The 19,753-nt window shown below is 40.7% G+C and overlaps 1 pseudogene; it reads left to right on the top strand.

Annotated features, from left to right (window-relative positions):
- The first annotated feature begins 847 nt into the window (after nucleotides 1-847).
- Nucleotides 848-19,753, top strand: part of LOC129644503 (14-3-3 protein eta-like) — a 49,840-nt pseudogene continuing 30,934 nt past the window's right edge.

Genomic DNA, 19,753 nt, shown 5'->3' with positions numbered 1-19,753 from the left:
CACAGTGGTCCTGTTAACTGAGGCCAGCTGTGCAAATGAGGACTACACAGCATTTGGTCTCATGTTACTCTTGTTTCCCTTCCCTGGTTTCCTCCATAGCCACCTTTCTCAGCAAGAAACACACTCTACTATCTGATCATGTTGTTAAAAAGTCAAAGTGAACTCACTCAGTCATGTCCAACTGCTTGCAACCCCATGGACTGTAGCCTACCAGACTCCTCTGTCCATAGGATTTTCCAGACAAAAGTACTGGAGTGGGTTGCCATTTCCTTTTCCAGGGGATCTTCCCAACCCAGGGATCAAACCCAGGTCTGCCACATTGCAGGCAGAAGCTTTACCATCTGAGCCACCAGGGAAGCACTTTTTTCATGTTGTTAAGGTGCAAGTTTCATAATTTATAGATCCCTGGGAGAAAATGCTTACAATGTTTCATAGATGAGAGATCCATCTTCTAATCTATTAAAATGAAAACCATCTAAAACCTAGAAAATTTGTTTTTCAATATCTACCTGCATCGATCAGCATTTCAACAGAGAAGCAGGACCATTGGTATATAAATACATGTATTTGGCTTGATCCTGTGCAACTGTGGGAGCTGGCTGCACAGTCAGTATGTGGCTATTGTTTATATGTCTGGACCTGGAGCATGAAATCCAAAGGCTGACGGTCAGGAGGGGAAGATGGAAGTGACGTGGGAGAAGGAAGAATGAATTGAAACCTGGGAGGCTGAGGCTGAAGCCACGAGGAAGGATAAGAATCTGCATGAGACTCAGCCCCAACCAACCTCTCAGTTGAGTAATGGGGGTGTCCTACAGGAGGAGCCCATGCATGCCATCACAGAATAAACATGTGCCTTACCCAGGAGGTGGAGAAGCTGAAGGAGAAGGTGCGGCTGGGCTGGCCTAGTGCGGCTCAGTTTCTACCGCAGGGCTGTTGTGGGAGCTGGTTGTTGAGTTTTCGGGTGCGTGAGCAGAGGCAGCACATGGTGCCCAGACCGACTTTTCAAGTATAAAAACAATATGGCTACTGATAACTTCCACCTTCAAATTTCACGAAAAAATGCTTCTTAGAGATTTAGTATGTAGGAACTATGTAAGAGAGGGAGTTCCAGGAAACATAGTTTCAGCTTGCTGCTGCTGCTGCTAAGTCGCCTCATTCGTGTCCGACTCTGTGCGACCCCATAGATGGCAGCCCACCAGGCTCTGCCATCCCTGGGATTCTCCAGGCTAGAACACTGGAGTGGGTTGCCATTTCCTTCTCCAGTGCATGAGAGTGAAAAGTAAGTGAAGTCACTCAGTCGTGTCTGACTCTTCATGACCCCCTGGACTGAAGCCTACCAGGCTCCTCCGTCCATGGGATTTTCTAGGCAAGAGTACTGAAGTGGGGTGCCATTGCCTTCTCCAAGTTCCAGCTTAGCAAAGGTGAAAAAACACAAATCAGCTTACCCTAAAGAAATACAGTCTCATATGCTCAAGGAATCAGGTACAGAACATGCATGTTACAGTGTCTTTATTAAAAATTGGAAATAATTCAAACGTCCTTTAATTCCTGACCTATATCAGTTGAAAGTGAAAGTCACTCAGTCATGTCCAACTTCTTGCACCCCCATGGAGGTGCCATGCCAGGCTCCTCTGTCCATGGGATTCTCTGGGCAAGAATATTGGAGTGCGTAGCCTTCCCTTCTCCAGGAGATCTTCGCAACTCAGGGATTGAACCCAGGTTTCCTGCATTGCAGGTGGATTCTTTACCAACTGAGCCACCAGGGAAGCTCATATCCATATAAGGCATACTGCAATTCCAATAGATGAGGCTGAGCCACATCCTAATGTGGAAGAGTTCTATGCCAAATTATTGGATGTGAAAAGAAAGTGTATACAGTATGGTAGCGTGTTTTCAGCTCAGTTCAGTTTAGTCATTCAGTCATGTCTGACTCTTTGCGACCCCACGGACTGCAGCACACCAAGCCTCCCTACCCATCACCAACTCCTGGAGCTTGCTTAAACTCTCATCCATCAAGTCAGTAATGCCATCCAACCGTCTCATCCTCTGTCATCCCCTTCTCCTCCTGCCTTCAATCTTTCCCAGCATCAGGGTCTTTTCAAATGAGTCAGTACTTCGCATCAGGTGAACAAAGTATTGGAGCTTCAACTTTAGCATCAATCCTTCAAATGAATACGCAGGACTGATTTCCTTTAGGATTGACTAGTTTGATCTCTTTGCAGTCCAAGGGACTCTCAAGAGTCTTTTCCAACACCGCAGTTCAAAAGCATCAATTCTTCAGTGCTCAGTTTTCTTTATGGTCCAACTCTCTAACAATCCTGCAAGCTCTACCTTTAAAACGTAAAAAATGTGGAAAGAGTTCTATGCCAAATTGTTGGATGTGAAAAGAAAATGTTATAAAGTATGGCAGCATGTTTTAAAAAATATATAATGCAAAATACTGCTAAATAGCTCTGTGGGTACCTTTGTTCATATATGTCAGATCCTGGAGGAGGAAATGGCAACCCACTCCAGTATTCTTGCCTAAAAAATCCCATGGACAGAGGAGCCTGGTGGGCTACGGTCCACAGAGTCACAAAGAGTCAGACACAACTGAGAGATGGAGCGCACGCGAGACACTCTTGTTATCACAAGAGATGTAGCAATTTTAAAAAGCCGTCTGCCTCAGAGAGCTTATAATGTATTTGAGGAGATAGACAATAAAGGTATGTATATAAACAAAATAAGTCATGGCTTAGGTGGTGAAAAATGCTACCTGGAAAAGAAAGCTGGGGAAAAGAAGAATGCACATTGCAGGAGATTGCAAGTTTAAATGAGGAGGCCTGGGAAGGCCTCACCAAGAAGATATTTAAGTAAAACTTTGAAGGAGATGAGACAGCCAGCAGTGTGGCTATCCTAGGGGAGGGAGGGATGTTCTTGACAGAGAGAGTAACAAGTACAAAATTCCTGGGACATGGTGTGTCTAGTGTGCTGAAGGATAAATGAACGAGGGGGAGCAAAGTAACCTGAAAATCAGATCAAGTGGAGCCTCATAGGTCATAACACAGACTTTGGACTTTACTCGGGCATTGGAAGTCTTTGGACCGTTTCAAGTAGGGAACCTAAAAATTAGAACAAAGCATCCTGGCTGCTGTGTTGAGGCAAGACTACAGAGAGACCAGAGGGAAAATGGGCACCAATTAAGTAGCTACTACAATAATCCAGAGGAGACATGTAGTGACTTGGACCCAGGTGGTGATGAAGTGATTGAGTTCTGAATATGTTTTAAAGGTAGAGCTGGCAGGATTCTCTGAACACTGGAAATGGGCTGTGAGAGAAAAAAGACTCAAAGGCTAGTCTAAGTAGAGCTTCTTAGCCTGAGCTGTTGAGGCAGGGGGACTCTTGATATAACATGACTTTGGGGGAGATGAGTATGAGACAGCTATTAAATGTCCTAATGGGGATGTCAAGTGGCTTCTTGTCTTTTTGACACCAAAATCATCTTGCAATCATATCAAAGCTAGGCCTGGTTGCTTGTAGCTGAAACTTATGAAGGACACGGCTGCAGAGTTAACTGGCTTATGTATAACCCCCGGAATTTCAAAGAGTATTTCTAAGCCACCACATTTATACTCAGAATATGGCAATATGGCTGACCTTCATTTTTCAGTCATCTTATGCCCTCCACCCTTAGCACACATGCCAAGGGTGCTAAGAGAATCCTCTTGCCAATGCAGGGCATGTGAGTTCAGTCCCTGGCCCCAGAGGGTTCCACATGCACCACAGCGACCAAGACCATGTGCCACAACTACTGAGCCCATGTGTCAGCTAACGAAGCCCACGCACCCGAGAGCCCGTTCTCCACAACAAGAGAGGCCACTGCAATGAGAAGCCCAAGCACAATAGCAAAGAATAGCTCCTGCTCACCACAACCAGAGAAAGCTCACAAAAAGCAATGAAGACCCAGAGCATCCAAAAGAAATAAAATAAATAAATAAATATAAATTTTCTAAAATATGGATGGATGGTATGAATAGCAAAAACACTTTAAAAATCAGATTCTTATGTCACTATTTTTAATTTCGTACTGTCAGTTATTTAATTCAAAGACAGTTGTTTCTATTAATAAGAGAGAATCAGCTTGTCTTCCTTTTCTTTTCTTGGTTCCCACGTATGAGGGACTGCGAGACTAAATAAATCATTATATATTCTACATGCAATTCTCCTGTGACAGCCTTTCAAAAAAAGAATTAGGAAGCTTGAATATTAAACGCCACCAATCCATGACTAGGATAAAGTCAGTTTCAAGGATAAAGACATTTTCAACTTGAGTAGTTGTACAAAAACAATTTCAACAATAAGGCTTTGTTATTCTAATTTATGAAGAAAGTATTGCTTTCCAATAACTTCACTTAAAAAGAGTGTATATATATATACACACACACACACACACACACACATATACATATTCTGTCACACATACACACACATCACTGAATTGAATGTCAATGGCTTTTTAATTAAGGTAACAAGCTTTTACAGAGAATACAAGGAAAGCTAGCCTGCTGGTCATGTTCTGAAGCCTTCCCTGTGGCTTCTACTTTTGCATTAGTATTGATTTGTCACATTTAAACTGTCATCATCATCAATGGCACAAGTCTTTGTGTGAATATTATTAACTCACACTAAACCCTGTATTTCAAATTATAAGCCAATCTAACTGAACAGCTCTTTTTGTAGGGACTATTAAGATTATGCATATATTTAGAAATGATAGATTATTTTTTGTCCATCAATTTCTGTGCATTTATTAATGAAGCCCCTATAATATGAATGGAGCTTCCCAGGTGGCGCTGGTAGTAAAGAAACTGTCTGCCAATGCAGGAGACTTAAGAGACATGGGTTCAATCCCTGGGTCAAGAAGATCCCCTGGAGGAGAGCATGGCAACCCACTCCAGTATTCTTGCCTGAAGAATTCTATGGACAGAGGAGCCTGGACAGCTACAGTCCATAGTGTTGCAAAGAGTCAGACATGACTGAAATAACTTAGTACATAATGTGAATAGTTTGAAAAGCACACAGAACTATCGTTATTGTTGAGAACACATGAATATTTACTTAGTGTTGTTAGGTGTGATAATGCATTTTAGTTATGCAGCAATATACCCATACTTTTAGGGTACACTATGGTGTGTGTGACATCTGGGTGCTTAAAATACTTCACAGAAAGCCATCAATAAAGCACGTATGCAAAAATCTTGATAGTCTGTGATGTGTAAATAAAAGGTCATGAACTATACTCTCTCCTGTGCATGTTTGAAATTTTTTATAATAAAACACAAAGCAGTCCACTTGCTTCTATCAGTCAACTCTCTTTTTTATAAATAATAAAATGAAATTCCAAACACAGAAATATAATTTCTTAATACTGTTTCCTTTACTGATGAAAATATGCTGTGATGTAGGCAGCGAATCTAGGTTGACTGTGTCCACAGAGAGGGTAGGAGAACTAACATCTGGGGAAAGGTACTTTTTTCCAGTTATTTTAGTTGTGATAGCATTTGATCCACAGGACTCTGTGCAGTTTCTCTATTACTGATGGAAGAACTGACTTACAAAGAGGTTAAGTAACTTGACAAATTCACATCAATAATAAGTGCTGAAGTTGGAGATGAGAATCTAGAGTGCCTCTAAATATTGCTGTGTTTTAACCAGACTTCTGGGTCTTTTGTGTGAATTTCTGAAAAACTTTATATCACCACCATCAATATTAATAAGAAATTAAAACACAGTTCTGATCATACATCCTTGCTGCTAAAATACTTTTAAATGCTTCCTTATTAGCAAAGAGAGAACAAAATGCCTTAGAAGGCTCACCACGTAGGCTCTTAAATGGCTCCAGCCCTGCCCATCCAACTTCAATCCCCAGGAGCTCTTCCATTCACACTGTGATGATTAATTTTATGTGTCAGATTGTCTGGGTCATGGGGTGCCCAGATATTTGGCTAAACATTATTCTGGGTGTGTCTGTGAGGGTATTCCTAGATGGGATTAACATTTGAATAAGTAGAATAAAGCAGAGTGCTCTTCTTGGTGGTCTGCAGCCAATCCTTGAAGTCTTGCATAGAAAGAAAAGACAGAATAAGAGAGAGTGTGCTCTCTCTTCCTGAATGTTTTTGAGTTAGGACATTGGTCTTCTTCTGCCATTGGATTTGGACTTGGACTGGAATTAAATCATTGGCTCTCTTTGTTCTTAGGTTTGGACTCAGACTACAGCCATACCATTGGTTCTCCTTGGTCTTCAGTTTGCTGACGGCAGATACTGGGACTTCTCAGCCTTGAAATCTGTGTGAGTCAACTCCTTATAGTAATCTCTTCATATATTACTGGTTCCCACAGTAAGACAGATCTTGGTACTGAGAAGTGGGATGCTGCTATAATAAATGCCTACAAATGGGGTGGTAGATTTGGAACTAGTTAATGAGTAGAGTCTGGAAGAGTTTTGAGATGCATACTAGAAGAACCCAACATTGCTATGAAGGGAGTTTTAAAGTTTAATTTTTGAGGACTCATAACAAGAAGAGAAGAGACCTGGAGGGAAAGTTTCCATCTTCTTAGAGAATATACAAATAATTATTAACAGAATGGTATAAAAATATGGACATTAGGGGCCATTTCTGGTGAGGTTGTGATAGGAAAGAAATTTTAAAGGGACATTGCCAAAATTATAAGTGTAAATTATACATAATGGCCCATCTCTGGGAACCCTGACTCCCAGGTGATAAACCTTAAGCTAACATATCTTTGTTTAGCTCACAGAAAAAAAAGTCCTGACCTGGCCTGGAGGCAGGAAGGAAGGAATTAGCACATCCCCTTCTGCGTCTGGTCAGGGCTTTACTCTCTCCCTTTTTAGTATTAAAAAAAAAAGGTCTTCCCTGGTGTCTCAGAAGGTAGAGAATCTGCCTACAATGCAGGAGACCCAGGTTTGATCCCTGGATCAGGAAGATCCCCTGATGTAGGGAATGGCTACCCACTCCAATATTCTTGCCCGGAGAATTCCATGGACAGAGGAGCCTGGCAGGCTATAGTCGGTGGGGTCACAAAGAGTCAGACATGACTGAGCAACTAACACTTTCACTTATTAGTATAAAAGAAGCCTGAATTCTAACTTGGAGAAAACAGTTCTTTGGAACACCAGTTCACCATTTTTTTGGTCTGCTGGCTTTCTAAGTCACTAGTCCTTGCTCCAGTAACCTGTCTCTCACTTTACTGTCCTGCGGTGCAGTGAGCAGTACAAACTTGGACTCAGTAACAAGGTCTCAAATGGAAACACGTTATTGGAAATTGGAGGGAGGGCAATTCTAAGAATTTGGCTGAACTTTGTTCATATTACAGTTTTATGCAGAAGGCAGAACTTTCAAATGATGAAATTGGATATTTAGCTAAGGAGATTTCTAAGCAAAGTATTAAGGTTGATTCCTCCTGAGTGATTGTAAAAATCAGGAAAAGAGAAGAAGTAAGTAATGAACTGTTCATCAAAAATGAACCAAAACTTTAAGATTTAGATAGTATTCATCCTGGCCAAATTGCAGAAAAAATAAAAAAAATAAGAAACAATTTCAGAAGAGAACACCAAGGGCTCTCTCACAATAAAGAAATTTCTCACACAATAAAGAAATTATTATAAAACTCATTGGAAAAGACTCTGATGCTGGGAAAGATTGAAGACAGGAGGAGAAGGGGACTACAGAGGATGAAATGGTTGGATGGCATCATTGATTCGATGGACATGAGTTTGAGCAAGCTCTGGGAGTTGGTGATGGACAGGGAAGCCTGGCGTGCTGCAGTCCATGGGGTCGAAAAGAGTTGGACAAGATTGAGGGACTGAACTGAAAGAGATTATGGGATTATCTGAGCATTGACATTGCTAGGTTTGATTAAAGAGGATAAAGATAGGGAATTCTAATCAGTGCTATGAGGGTGGGGTCTTCCAGAGCCAAGAGGACAGAGGTGCCAGGAGCCTTTGGGATAACATCCCTGCCCAGCAAAGCTTTTTGCAACCCTCGGGCAGCAGTGCCATGAGAGCTGGACTCCTGCTCCAATGGATCTGGAAGGTGGATCATTAAATCAAAGGGGCTTAATCCTGAGTCTTGGGATCTGATGCAGTTTACCTTGCTGGGTACTAGATTGCTTGGGACCCATCCCTGTTTCTTCTTCCTGATTTCTCCCTTTTGGACTGAAAATGTTTACCCAGTGTTGTCTCACCATCATACTTTGGGAACACAAAATCTGTTAGGTTCCACAGTGTGATGTTGTGATTTATACTAGGATATATATATGTATATGAAGAAAGCTGAGTGCTGAAGAATTGATGCTTTTGAACTGTGGTGTTGGAGAAGACTCTTGAGAGTCCCTTGGACTGCAAGGAGATCCAACCAGTCCATTCTAAGGGAGATCAGTCCTGGGTGTTCATTGGAAGGACTGATGCTAAAGCTGAAACTCTAATACTTTGGCCACCTGATGCGAAGAGTTGACTCATTGGAAAAAACCCAGATGCTGGGAAGGATTGGGGACAGGAGGAGAAGGGGATGACAGAGGATGAGAAGGCTGGATGGCATCACCGACTCGATGGACATGAATTTGTGTAAACTCTGGGAGTTGGTGATAGACAGGGAGGCCTGGTGTGCTGCGATTCATGGGGTTGCAAAGAGTCAGACATGACTGAGTGACTGAACTGAACTGAACTTATCCCCATTTCTGGCACAGAGCTACTAAAATTCTCAGAATTGTCTGTGTAAAAGTGATAGAGTTGTCCCTTGCTACCTTAGTGAGGTGACTTTTGGATCACACTCACACCTAAAGATTGTGGTTGGTTACCAGTGAAACCAATGCTAGGGTAGAGGGTAGAACTTTGAGTCCCACCCCATAGTTTTCCAGGGAGAGAAGAGGAGTTGGAGGTTAAATCAATCACCAATGATCAATCATGCCCATATAAGTTCAGTTCAGTCACTCAGTCATGTCCGACTCTTTATGACCCCATGAACCACAGCATGCCAGGCCTCCCTGTCAATCACCAACTCCCAGAGCTTATCCAAACTCATGTCCACTGAGTCAGTGATGCCCTCCAACCATCTCATTCTCTGTTGTCCCCTTCTCCTCCTGCCCTCAATCTTTCCCAGGATCAGGGTCTTTTCCAAAGAGTCAGCTCTTTGTATCAGATGCCCAAAGTATTGGAGTTTCAGCTTCAACATCAGTCCTTCCAATGAAGATCCAGGACTGATCTCCTTTAGGATGGACTGATTGGATCTCCTTGCAGTCCAAGGGACTCTTGAGAGTCTTCTCCAACACCACAGTTCAAAAGCATCATTTCTTCCACATTCAGTTTTCTTTATGGTCCAACTCTTACATCCATACATGACTACTGGAAAAACCATAGCCTTGACTAGATGGACCTTTATTGACAAAGTAACAACTCTTTGTCATTACATGATGCCCATGTAATGAAGCCATCAAAACCCAAAAGGACAGAGTTCAGAGAGTTCCTAGGTTGGTGATCACATGGAGACTTGGGGAAAATGACACACCTGGAGGCTCTTTCCTTTTCTCACATACTTTGCCCTACACATCTCCCCCATCTGAATATTCCTAAATTACATCCTTTTATAATAAACTGGGGCTTCCCAAGTGGCGTGAGTGGTAAAGAAACTGCCTGCTAATGCAGGAGATATAAGAGATGCAGTTCAATCCCTGGGTTAGGAAATCCCCTGGAGGAGGGCACGGCAACCCACTCCAGTATTCTTGGCTGGAGAATCCCCATGGACAGAGGAACCTGGGGGCTACAGTCCATGGGGTCACACACAGTCAGGCACAACTGAAGCAACTTAGCATGCATGCGTGCACCCTTGATATAATAAACTAGCAATCTAGTAAGTAAAATGTTCTTTTTGAGTTTCATAAGCCCCACTAGCAAATTAATTAAACCAAAAGAGAGGGGATTGTGGAAACCTCTGATTTATAGTCAGTCAGTCATAAGTGCCCACGTTGAACTCCTGGGTTGGGAAGATCCCCTGGAGAAGGGAATGGCAACCCACTCCAGTATTCTTGCCTGGAGAATCCCATGGACAGAGGAGACTGGTGGGGGTTCATGGGGTTGCGAAGAGTTGGACATGACTAAGTGACTAACACTTTAGCTGCTTTCACTTTAGTCATAAGTACAGGTAACAACCTGAACTTGTAAACTTCATCTGAAGTCTAGGGAGGGGGTCATGAAACCTCTAATCTGTAGCCAGTGAGCAGGCTAAAATTACAGTTAACAATCTGGGCTTGTTACTAGCATCTGAAGGTGTAGTGGGGGACAGCCTTGTGGCACTCTACCCTTAAACTACCCACGCCACACACACACACACACACACACACACACACACACATACACATTGGAAATTAGATTTCAAAACACATTTTGCACAGGTTTACAGCTGGAGAGAATTTTGCCTCAGGATGAACTTTGCATTGAGTTTCACCCATGCCTGCTTTAGATGTTATTTAAATGAGACTTTAGACCTTAGACTTTAGAGTTGATGATCTAGGACTCTGGGAGCTGTTGGAGTTGAATGAATGTACTTTACATCCAAGGAAGGACATGAATTTTAAGGGGAGGCAGAGTGTTGTAGACCAAAATGTGTCCCTCCAAGAGTCACGTATTGAAGCCCTAACCCTTAATATGATGATTGGAGATGGGGCTTTGCGGATATAATTGGGTTTTGATGATGTCATGAGGGTGGTGCCCTCATGATGGAGGTAGTGTTCTAATGAGAAGTAAAGAGCTCTTTCTCTCTTTCCACCTAGTGGGGACACAGCAAAAGGGCAGCCATCTGCAAGGCAGGAAAAGAAAACTCAGCAGAGTCCGATTGTGCTGGTATCCTGACCTTGGATTCCCATCCCCCAGAACTCTGACAAATAGATTTCTCCTGTTGGAGCCACCCAGTCTGCTGTGGCAGCCCAAGTGGACTAAGACACCCACCTACCTTCTGGCCATGTGCTCTGTTGCTCCTCTTGTACACGCCTTCCTTCTACTTCAAATGTCCGGATCCTCTGAGAAAAACCCACTCATTCTTCAAGATTCAGTTCAAATGACACATTCTCTGGGAAGTTTTTTAAACCTCCCAGAAAAGGTTAAATGTTCCTGCTACCATGTTACCATCAGCTCTGTATCATAGTAGGCAGAATACTTGTCACTTAACTGCTGTAAAGGTAACTCATATATTATTTTCATTCTACTTGTCACAATTCTTACGAACAATTCTTACGATTCTTTAAATCACAAGGTCTGTACAGCAAACAGTGTGGAACTAGCAGACCAGGCAAGAGGCAGTGGAGGCCTGAATTATGCTAATGAAGAAGCAATGAATAGAATGAGCTCATGCCCTGGAGAAGGGAAAGGCTACCCTCTCCAGTATTCTGGCCTAGAAATTCCATGGACTATATAGTCCAAGGGATCGCAGAGTCCGTCAGAACTGAGCGGCTTTCTCTTTCACTTTTATGTGAGGGAGGTTGGGGAAGATACTTACCTTTTAATTTCATCCAGACATCCTTTCTTTTTCTACTAATTTAACCACCACCTGCTCCTTCCCCCACCCCTGCACTAAGAGAAATGATTCCCTACTTATCTAAAGAATATTTTTAGTTTCCTGATCTCTCTGCTTCACTTGACACTATTAAACCCAGCCTCCTTCCCTTGATTTCTGGTACACTGCAGGATCTGGCCTTCTTCCCCGGGCATCATTCTAACCTCTTTTTATTTTGACTACTCAAGGGTTTCCCCAGTATTTAAAAGTTCTTTTCTTAGGCCCCTTTTTCTCCCTTTATAGTCTCTTTACATATCTACCTTCTTGATTTCAATTACCACTGAATGACGCTCACATCTGTTTCTCCAGCTTCAAACTCGTTTATCTAGCTGTTATTTGAATGTCCTGCAGACAGCACAGTCTTGCCATGCTCCAAACTAAATTAATTAGTAAAACCTCCAATACAGATGTTGCTCTTATCCCTACATTATTTATCCCTGTTTGTGGCTATGCCATTCAAACAAGATAGAACTCTGTATCATCCTTGATGCCTTTTTTTTAAATTGGAATATAGTTGCTTTACAGTGTGTTAGTTTCTGCTATACAACAAAGTGAATCAGCTGTGTGTATATATATATATCCCCTCCCTCGTGGACCTCCCTCCCAACTCCATTCCACTCATCTAGGTCACTACAGAGCACTGAGCAGAGCCCCCTGTGCCATATAGCAGGTTCCCACTAGCTATCTGTTTTGCACATGGCAGTGCAAATACATCAATCCCAGGCTCCCTATTCATCCCACTACCCACCGCCTGGTGTCCACACATCCATTCCCTATGCCTTTGTCTCGATTCCTGCCCTGCAAATAGGCTCATCTGTACCATTTTTCTAGATTCTTGTATGCCTTTCCTAACATTATTTCCCATATATCTGTCAGAACCCGCAAATTCCTTGATTCCTTCCTTCCCTACACCACCATATCCAATTGACCTCAGATTTTTTCTGATCTAAATTCTTAAACACTTCTCAAATCTACTCCTTTCTCTCCAAATGTAGTAAATCCTTGTTAAAAGAAACTCTCTCTACTTACCTCTGTTTCAGCCTAGACTTCTAATTTTTCTACTTCTGTCATTCCTCCTTCAAACAGATCTGTCACACAGCCTCCAGCACAATCAGTCTAAAGCTCATACGTAAACCTGCCTGAATCTCTTCAATGACACCGCAGACTATTGGGAAAAAAGCCAAGTTTTTAGGATACTGTGTGATGCTTTCCATGATCTTGTCCAGTGGCTTTTAAACTTTTTTTTTAATAAGGTAAAAGAAACATTCATACTGTGACTCAGTATACACATATGTTTTAATAACTGAAACCATACTTACCTTTACTATGTGTAATTTTGTTATCTATTCTATTTTATTTTTAACTGTAAGCCCATACTGAATTGAAAAGCATCTATTGTCCACCTACCTCTACAGTCTCAACTTGCTATTTCCTAATACATATATGATACTTGAAGAACACCAACGTGAGTATGAATGAATGAACAAATTAATGATCTTTCAGAGGTATATAACATTTAAAGATATTGAAATTTTATTGTTTTTAAAAACCTAAAAAAGTTGGAAAGTGGAAAGAAATAATTAAGACTGCCCTGTAGACTAAAAAAAATTGAAATTCACAATCAAGCTGTGTATCAGCTATCTTTAGTCATGTAACAAAATCTTCCCAAAGCTAAGTGACTCAAAACAACATGATTTATAATTTCTCACTAATCTGTGAGTTGGCGAGGTGGTTCCTCTGCTGGTTTCACCTGCACTCACTCACACAGCTGCCTTCAGTCGAAACAAAAGGTCTGTCTAAGTTGACTTCTCTAATGTGCATAGAGTCAACCAATCACATGACCTCTCACCTTCCAGTAAACTAGGCTGGCTTCTTACATGGAAGTTTCAGGGCAGCAGCTAGGAGGGCAAAGGCAGAAGTTGTAAGACCTCTTAAACCCTGGACTCTGAATTACACACAGTGTCACTTTCCTCAAAGCAAATCACAAGACCAGTGCATATTCAAGGAGTGAAAAGTACAATCTGCCCCAGGCTCGTTAGTAATTAACTTTCCAGACCTCCTAGTCCTATTGCTCAACTCCTTTTGTAATCAGGTATCCTTCTCTTTTTCCTTTTGTCTTTTCCATTGTGGCATCCATAATCTAAGAATGAAGAGCATGGATTATGTTCCTGAATATGAAGAGGGATACCGGGAGTAGAAAGGCAAGGAAACTTCTTTAAAACAAACAACCAACCATCAGTTGAAATCCTATTTACCTAGGGATTTTGATGTTGGAATTTGACACCTTTAGTTTGAGGAGTGCATATGTGAGTTCAGATACTGCAACCTTCTGCAGACTGTGTTTGGGTCACATTTGCTTGGAGAAGAGTTACTCCTTGAACATTGAGGCCAAGCTTATTTTTTCTTTGAACTTCAAGTTTTTACTCTTATCATTTCATTTTTAATTTTTATTATAGTATAGTTGATTTACAATGTTGTGTTAGTTTCAGGTGTACAACAAATTTAACCAGTTATACATATACTTATATTCACTCTTTTTCAGGTTCTTTTCCCGTATAGGTCATTATAGAGTTCTATACAGTAGGTTCTTATTATTAATATCTGTTTTATATATGTTAGTGTGTATATGTCATTCCCAATCTCCCAGTTTAGAGGCCAGACTTTGGAAGTATTCATTCTTGATTTCTCCTTCCTCATTAGACCTCCCTCACTCAGACTGGCCCACCTGACATCATTAAATGTTCACAATACCAGTAATTGAGATCACTTCTTGTCTTACAACCTGTCTTAGGTTGGCCTCCAGTGAATGCTGTACGCACAAGTACGGCCAAGGGGAGTTTGTGCACGGGCTGATGAAGCCAGCTTCTCAGCATCTGCTAATTTTGCCTACAGCTGTGATAAAAAGAACAGATTTAGCATAAATCTCTGAAAACAGGGCAAAAGCAAAATGTCTGTGCTTGCCAAGTACCTTCCCAGTGATCACAGGTTATTTAACACTCCCTGTTTCAATCAAAATCTATCTCAATTTCTGAAAATTGAGCTAGATTCTCTGTATAGAACCATATCTGAGATGCCCAGTTGTGAATATTTGGTTCAGTACTGATTTTTCCTTTTAAATTAGTTCAACTGCCAACTCAACCAGTTGAAATGCTAAACTCTCAATAAAATCTGCCTTTTCCTTTTACTTAAGCAGTGCATAATGAAGCAATATAAGAATCTAATAGAAGTTTGAGTCAGAGAGGCTTTATGAATTTTACTTTTATTTATTCACTAAATGTTGTCTATTATTTATTTACAAAATAGTATATAGTGAACACTGTTCCAAGTGTTAAGGAAAAAGAATGAGCAAAACAGAATTCCTGCCGTCTTAGAACAGATATCTTTTGCGAAAGTGCAGAAGATACAAAAATCAATCCGTCTCTTCGATTCCAGTCTTCAGGCACTTTCAGAGACCAGCTAGAAAATGGCAAGTGCTATCAGAGCAAACCAAATATGCTTTGGGGCTTTAGAAGAAGCAGTGATTTCTTCCAAGAGGCACAACCAGAAAAAGGTTCAAGCCTCTAACTGAGCTTGAAGAGTAGATAAGACATATACCTGCAAATGAGCTGGGAAAGATGTCTAGAAAAACAGAAGAGCAAGAGCAAAGATCCAGAGTTAGTGAGCAGACCCATGATTCCATATGGCCAGCACTTGGTTCCAGGAAGGAAAATGGTAGAAACAGTGGTTAGAAGGGAAAGTGGTAGCCCAGGGTTAATCACAACCTGTGAGGCCTTAAAGACTCAAAAGGAAATGATTTCTTGATTTCCTGCAAGAAATAGATCATTTAAAATGATCCAGAGATGAAAATCAACACTCCCAAATTCTGATTTTGCTTTCCCATAATGGCTTTTGTAATAAAGATCCTGGTTCTATTTTTGATGTTTGATCACAGACATCTTTTAAGTTTCACCAATCCTTTATTCCTCCTGCCCCCCACCCCAAATCTGGGCAAGTTAAGAAAGGCCAGGTGTTCCTTCCTTGGGCACCAATGGGAAGATTCAAACCACACAGGAACGAACCCTCATCCTGACCCCACCTCCTATCATCCATTAAGACTCTAAGACTCCTTTCCCTGCTCTCTGAGTCATTTCAGACCTGCCTGGGAGCTTAGTAATAAATCATTTCATAAACTTTGGGTGTGTGTGTGGCATCATCTGTCTTGACATCAAACCAGATGTTGGATGGGGCCCATCCTGCTATCTATGGAGTCTCTACAATAACCATATTGATGCTCTTTTAAAAAGGATTAAATAGTTTTTTAAAACAGTTCAAGGCTCTGTTTTGACCATTAGGAGTCACAGCAGTTTGAGGATAGATCATAGCAAGTCTTAGGCGCTAAAGTCATTGGAATTTTACAACTCTTTTCTCTGTAGCTATAGGTTCCACCCTTCTTACAGTTAGATGAGCTATTTGAATACTACACTTACTCTAAATACACATGAGATGCTTAATGGAAGAATATCTCAGCAATAGTTGCTGTAGATCTTTTGATAGCAGAAAAGTAAATGGTAAAATAATATATGGTAGAAATATGCACTTCACCTAAAATGAGTAATAGTGGAATTTGAGCAAATTTTAATTTTTTTGGTAACTGTTTATCAAGCACTTATCACTTGCAATGCACTCTACTTGTCCCTGAGGATATAGAAACAGGTTTGGCCAGGGGTGGGGGTGGGGGTGGGGGGTTGTTTGTTTTTTTCTGTAGTTACTTTATATGCAAGCCTAACACATGCATTCAAACAGGTGCACCTCAGGTGGTTAATTTGCCTAACCAAAGTTGAAATGACTCGATGAATGATGAAAATGAATTAATTGTCACTTAGCCCATAATGAGTCACTTATACTCAAGCCATTCAGAGGGAATTAAGCTCTATTCTGGAATGCATTTCATGTACAAGTTATTCCTTGCAGAAAACAAACTGCATTGAAAAAAAATTTCTAAAAGCTGTTGATTCTGGATGAGGAATAGCATTTTTCTAAACTACCAAATAAAAGCTATTATGAGGCTACTAACATGATTCCCATAATTAAATATATTTGATAGCCTTACTCAGAGCATTTTATCACTGATGGTATGTTACATCTTTTTGAGAATTTACTGGTTTTGTGGGATGAACACTTTTAAAATATAAAATACTTTAAATTTTATTTTCAGTACTGCAATCTGGAAAAGAAAGTACTATCATTTATAAATATATTGTCAAAGGATGGGTCTCAATTGCTATTAGAAAGAGGGACACAGGCAAACTGGAAAACGGAACAGAGAGAATTAATTAAGTGCAGGAATTAATCAAGATATCAGACATCTTCACATATATGCTCCCAGGACAATTTTAGTTAAGTTTTCTCTCTGTGAATCCAAAGTTATTAAATCATTATCAAGAATGAAAATTACTATATGATTATGCTAATTTTAATTCCAAAATAAAATTTAAGCATTGAAAGAGAAGCCTACGTAATATCACCAGGATGTGTGGCAATACAAGGATATTTACTTCAGAATTGAGAATTGAGTTGCTTAACACTAAAAAATTGATATTGTCAAATCACTTATCAAGTTTCCATCAGAAGTGGCAAAAGCTGTCAAAACTGACTCAAGTCATTTGTTGCACAGACTAAACTGACATATGGAAAGCATGGATGTAACATGCCATTACCACTTCCAATACTAATTCTAAACACAGAATAATTGCCACTCATTTTATGACAAATCTCTCTCAGGTGCATACATTTCTTAAAAAGAAGTGGTAATCCTTTGACAAAAGCTTCCTCAAAGTGGATCTGTCAAAGATGCCTTAAAAGCAAAGAAGAAATTGAAAGAGAGAAAGAACTTAGATAAGTGAACCAAACTAGGCTGAAAATGTATGTAATCTTTTCTTATAGATATAAATTGTAGTATAGAATAGGCTACATTTCTTCACACCATTTCAAATTCCTAAAGCCAGAAGTCCCTTTTAAGTCTGCTAAGAACTGTCTTCAACCTGTGTAAAGGGACTCAAGGTCAAATATAAACAAAGACAGAACTCTGTTCCTGTGTTCTGGCCTTTAGGTAATGGTCACCTTGCAACCTCAAATTCATAAAGCATTCTTTCAACAATATATGAAGTGTGGGCTATGCACCAGTCTCATCCTAGACATTTGAAATACATCTGGAAAACAGAATGACAAAGATTTCTGAACCAACATGCTTTTAAACTTGGATTTCTATGACTGCCTTCCATCTCTGCAATGACTATTTCAGTCTCCACAAACTGGCACGTCTGTCTTCTTTACACTCGGGGCAGGTTACTTCACCTCTTATCCCTCAAAACAATCAGGATCCATGAAATATAATCAGTTTCCTGGGCCCAAATCTGCTCCCTCACCCTTCCACCTGTTACGAATCCCACCACCTTTAAACTTCCTAGAATCTTAGGCTGGTGATGTCTCTCTTTATCCTAAATAACTCTCTCTTCACTGAATCCTTACTATGAGTATTTATGCTTGATCTAAACCAAAACTATCTGTTTAAATAGGTGCACATGTGTACACACACAGACACACACACGCACACACACCAAGATTCCACTTCACCTTTAGCCACTACCTTCACGTCTCCCAAAGTCAAACTTCTTGAAGTAGGTACAAAACTCTTACTTTTCAGCTTCCTTATTTCACCAGTTCATTCATTCAATACACGCATTGCCCTCTCCACATCACTAAGATTATTTTTGATAAGAGCTTTGATAACTTTTACACTATTAAGTATAATTGCTGCTGCTGCTGCTAAGTCGCTTCAGTCATGTCTGACTCTGTGCAACCCCACAGATGGCAGCCCACCAGGCTCCCCCATCCCTGGGATTCTCCAGGCAAGGGTACTGGAGTGGGGTGCCATTGCCTTCTCCGAAGTATAATTAACTCTACTCAATTGTCATCTTACTTGAAGTCTTACACATGTTTACTGCCTTGAAATCCTCTCTTCCCTTGGCTTCTGTCACATTATGGCACATCTTCTAATTTACCTCCTCCTTCTCACTTTTCCAATTTCGTTTTCCTTTCTTACTTGCTCTTTAAATACTGGAGAGCCTTGGAACCCAGGGAAGCCCTCATCCTCCTCATACTCTTTTCTCTCTACCCATCAAGCTCACTCACTTCCACAGTTTAAAATGCTACCACTATAATGGAGACCTCAGAAATTATAGTTCTACTCTCAGATTCAGTGTGTCCAAATCAAAGTCACAATTTTCCCTCCAAAACCTGCTGTCCACCATTCGATGTCCATCATTATTTTCTATTATTGTTACTACTATTGCTATACTTATCTTGCTTTTCAAAGACGTTTTTTGATTTTCCAAACTACATCAAATCCTCTCAGTATATGCTCTCCTAGCATCCCAAACTTTCCCTTCACTAGATCTAACTCAACTATGATTAACTGAATATTATTTATATTGAATAACTGATCCAGCAATCCCACTGCTGGGCATACACACTGAGGAAACCAGAAGGGAAAGAGACACGTGTACCCCAATGTTCATCGCAGCACTGTTTATAATAGCCAGGACATGGAAGCAACCTAGATGTCCATCAGCAGATGAATGGCTAAGAAAGCTATGGTACATATACACAATGGAGTATTATTCAACCATTAAAAAGAATACATTTGAATCAGTTCTAATGAGGTGGATGAAACTGGAGCCTATTATACAGAGTGAAGTAAGCCAGAAAGAAAAACACCAATACAGTATACTAACGCATATATATGGAATTTAGAAAGATGGTAACAATAACCCTGTGTACGAGACAGCAAAAGAGACACTGATGTATAGAACAGTCTTATGGACTCTGTGGGAGAGGGAGAGGGTGGGAAGATTTGGGAGAATGGCATTGAAACATGTAAAATATCATGTATGAAATGAGTTGCCAGTCCAGGTTCGATGCACGATACTGGATGCTTGGGGCTGGTGCACTGGGACGACCCAGAGGGATGGAATGGAGAGGGAGGAGGGAGGAGGGTTCAGGATGGGGAACACATGTATACCTGTGGCGGATTCATTTTGATATTTGGCAAAACTAATACAGTTATGTAAAGTTTTAAAATAAAATAAAATTAAAAAAAAAATAACTGAATA

The sequence above is a fragment of the Bubalus kerabau genome, chromosome 2, assembly GCF_029407905.1.
Source record: "Bubalus kerabau isolate K-KA32 ecotype Philippines breed swamp buffalo chromosome 2, PCC_UOA_SB_1v2, whole genome shotgun sequence".
In the NCBI taxonomy this organism is placed as follows: domain Eukaryota; kingdom Metazoa; phylum Chordata; class Mammalia; order Artiodactyla; family Bovidae; genus Bubalus; species Bubalus kerabau.
This window is presented reverse-complemented; position numbering and strand designations above follow the sequence as displayed.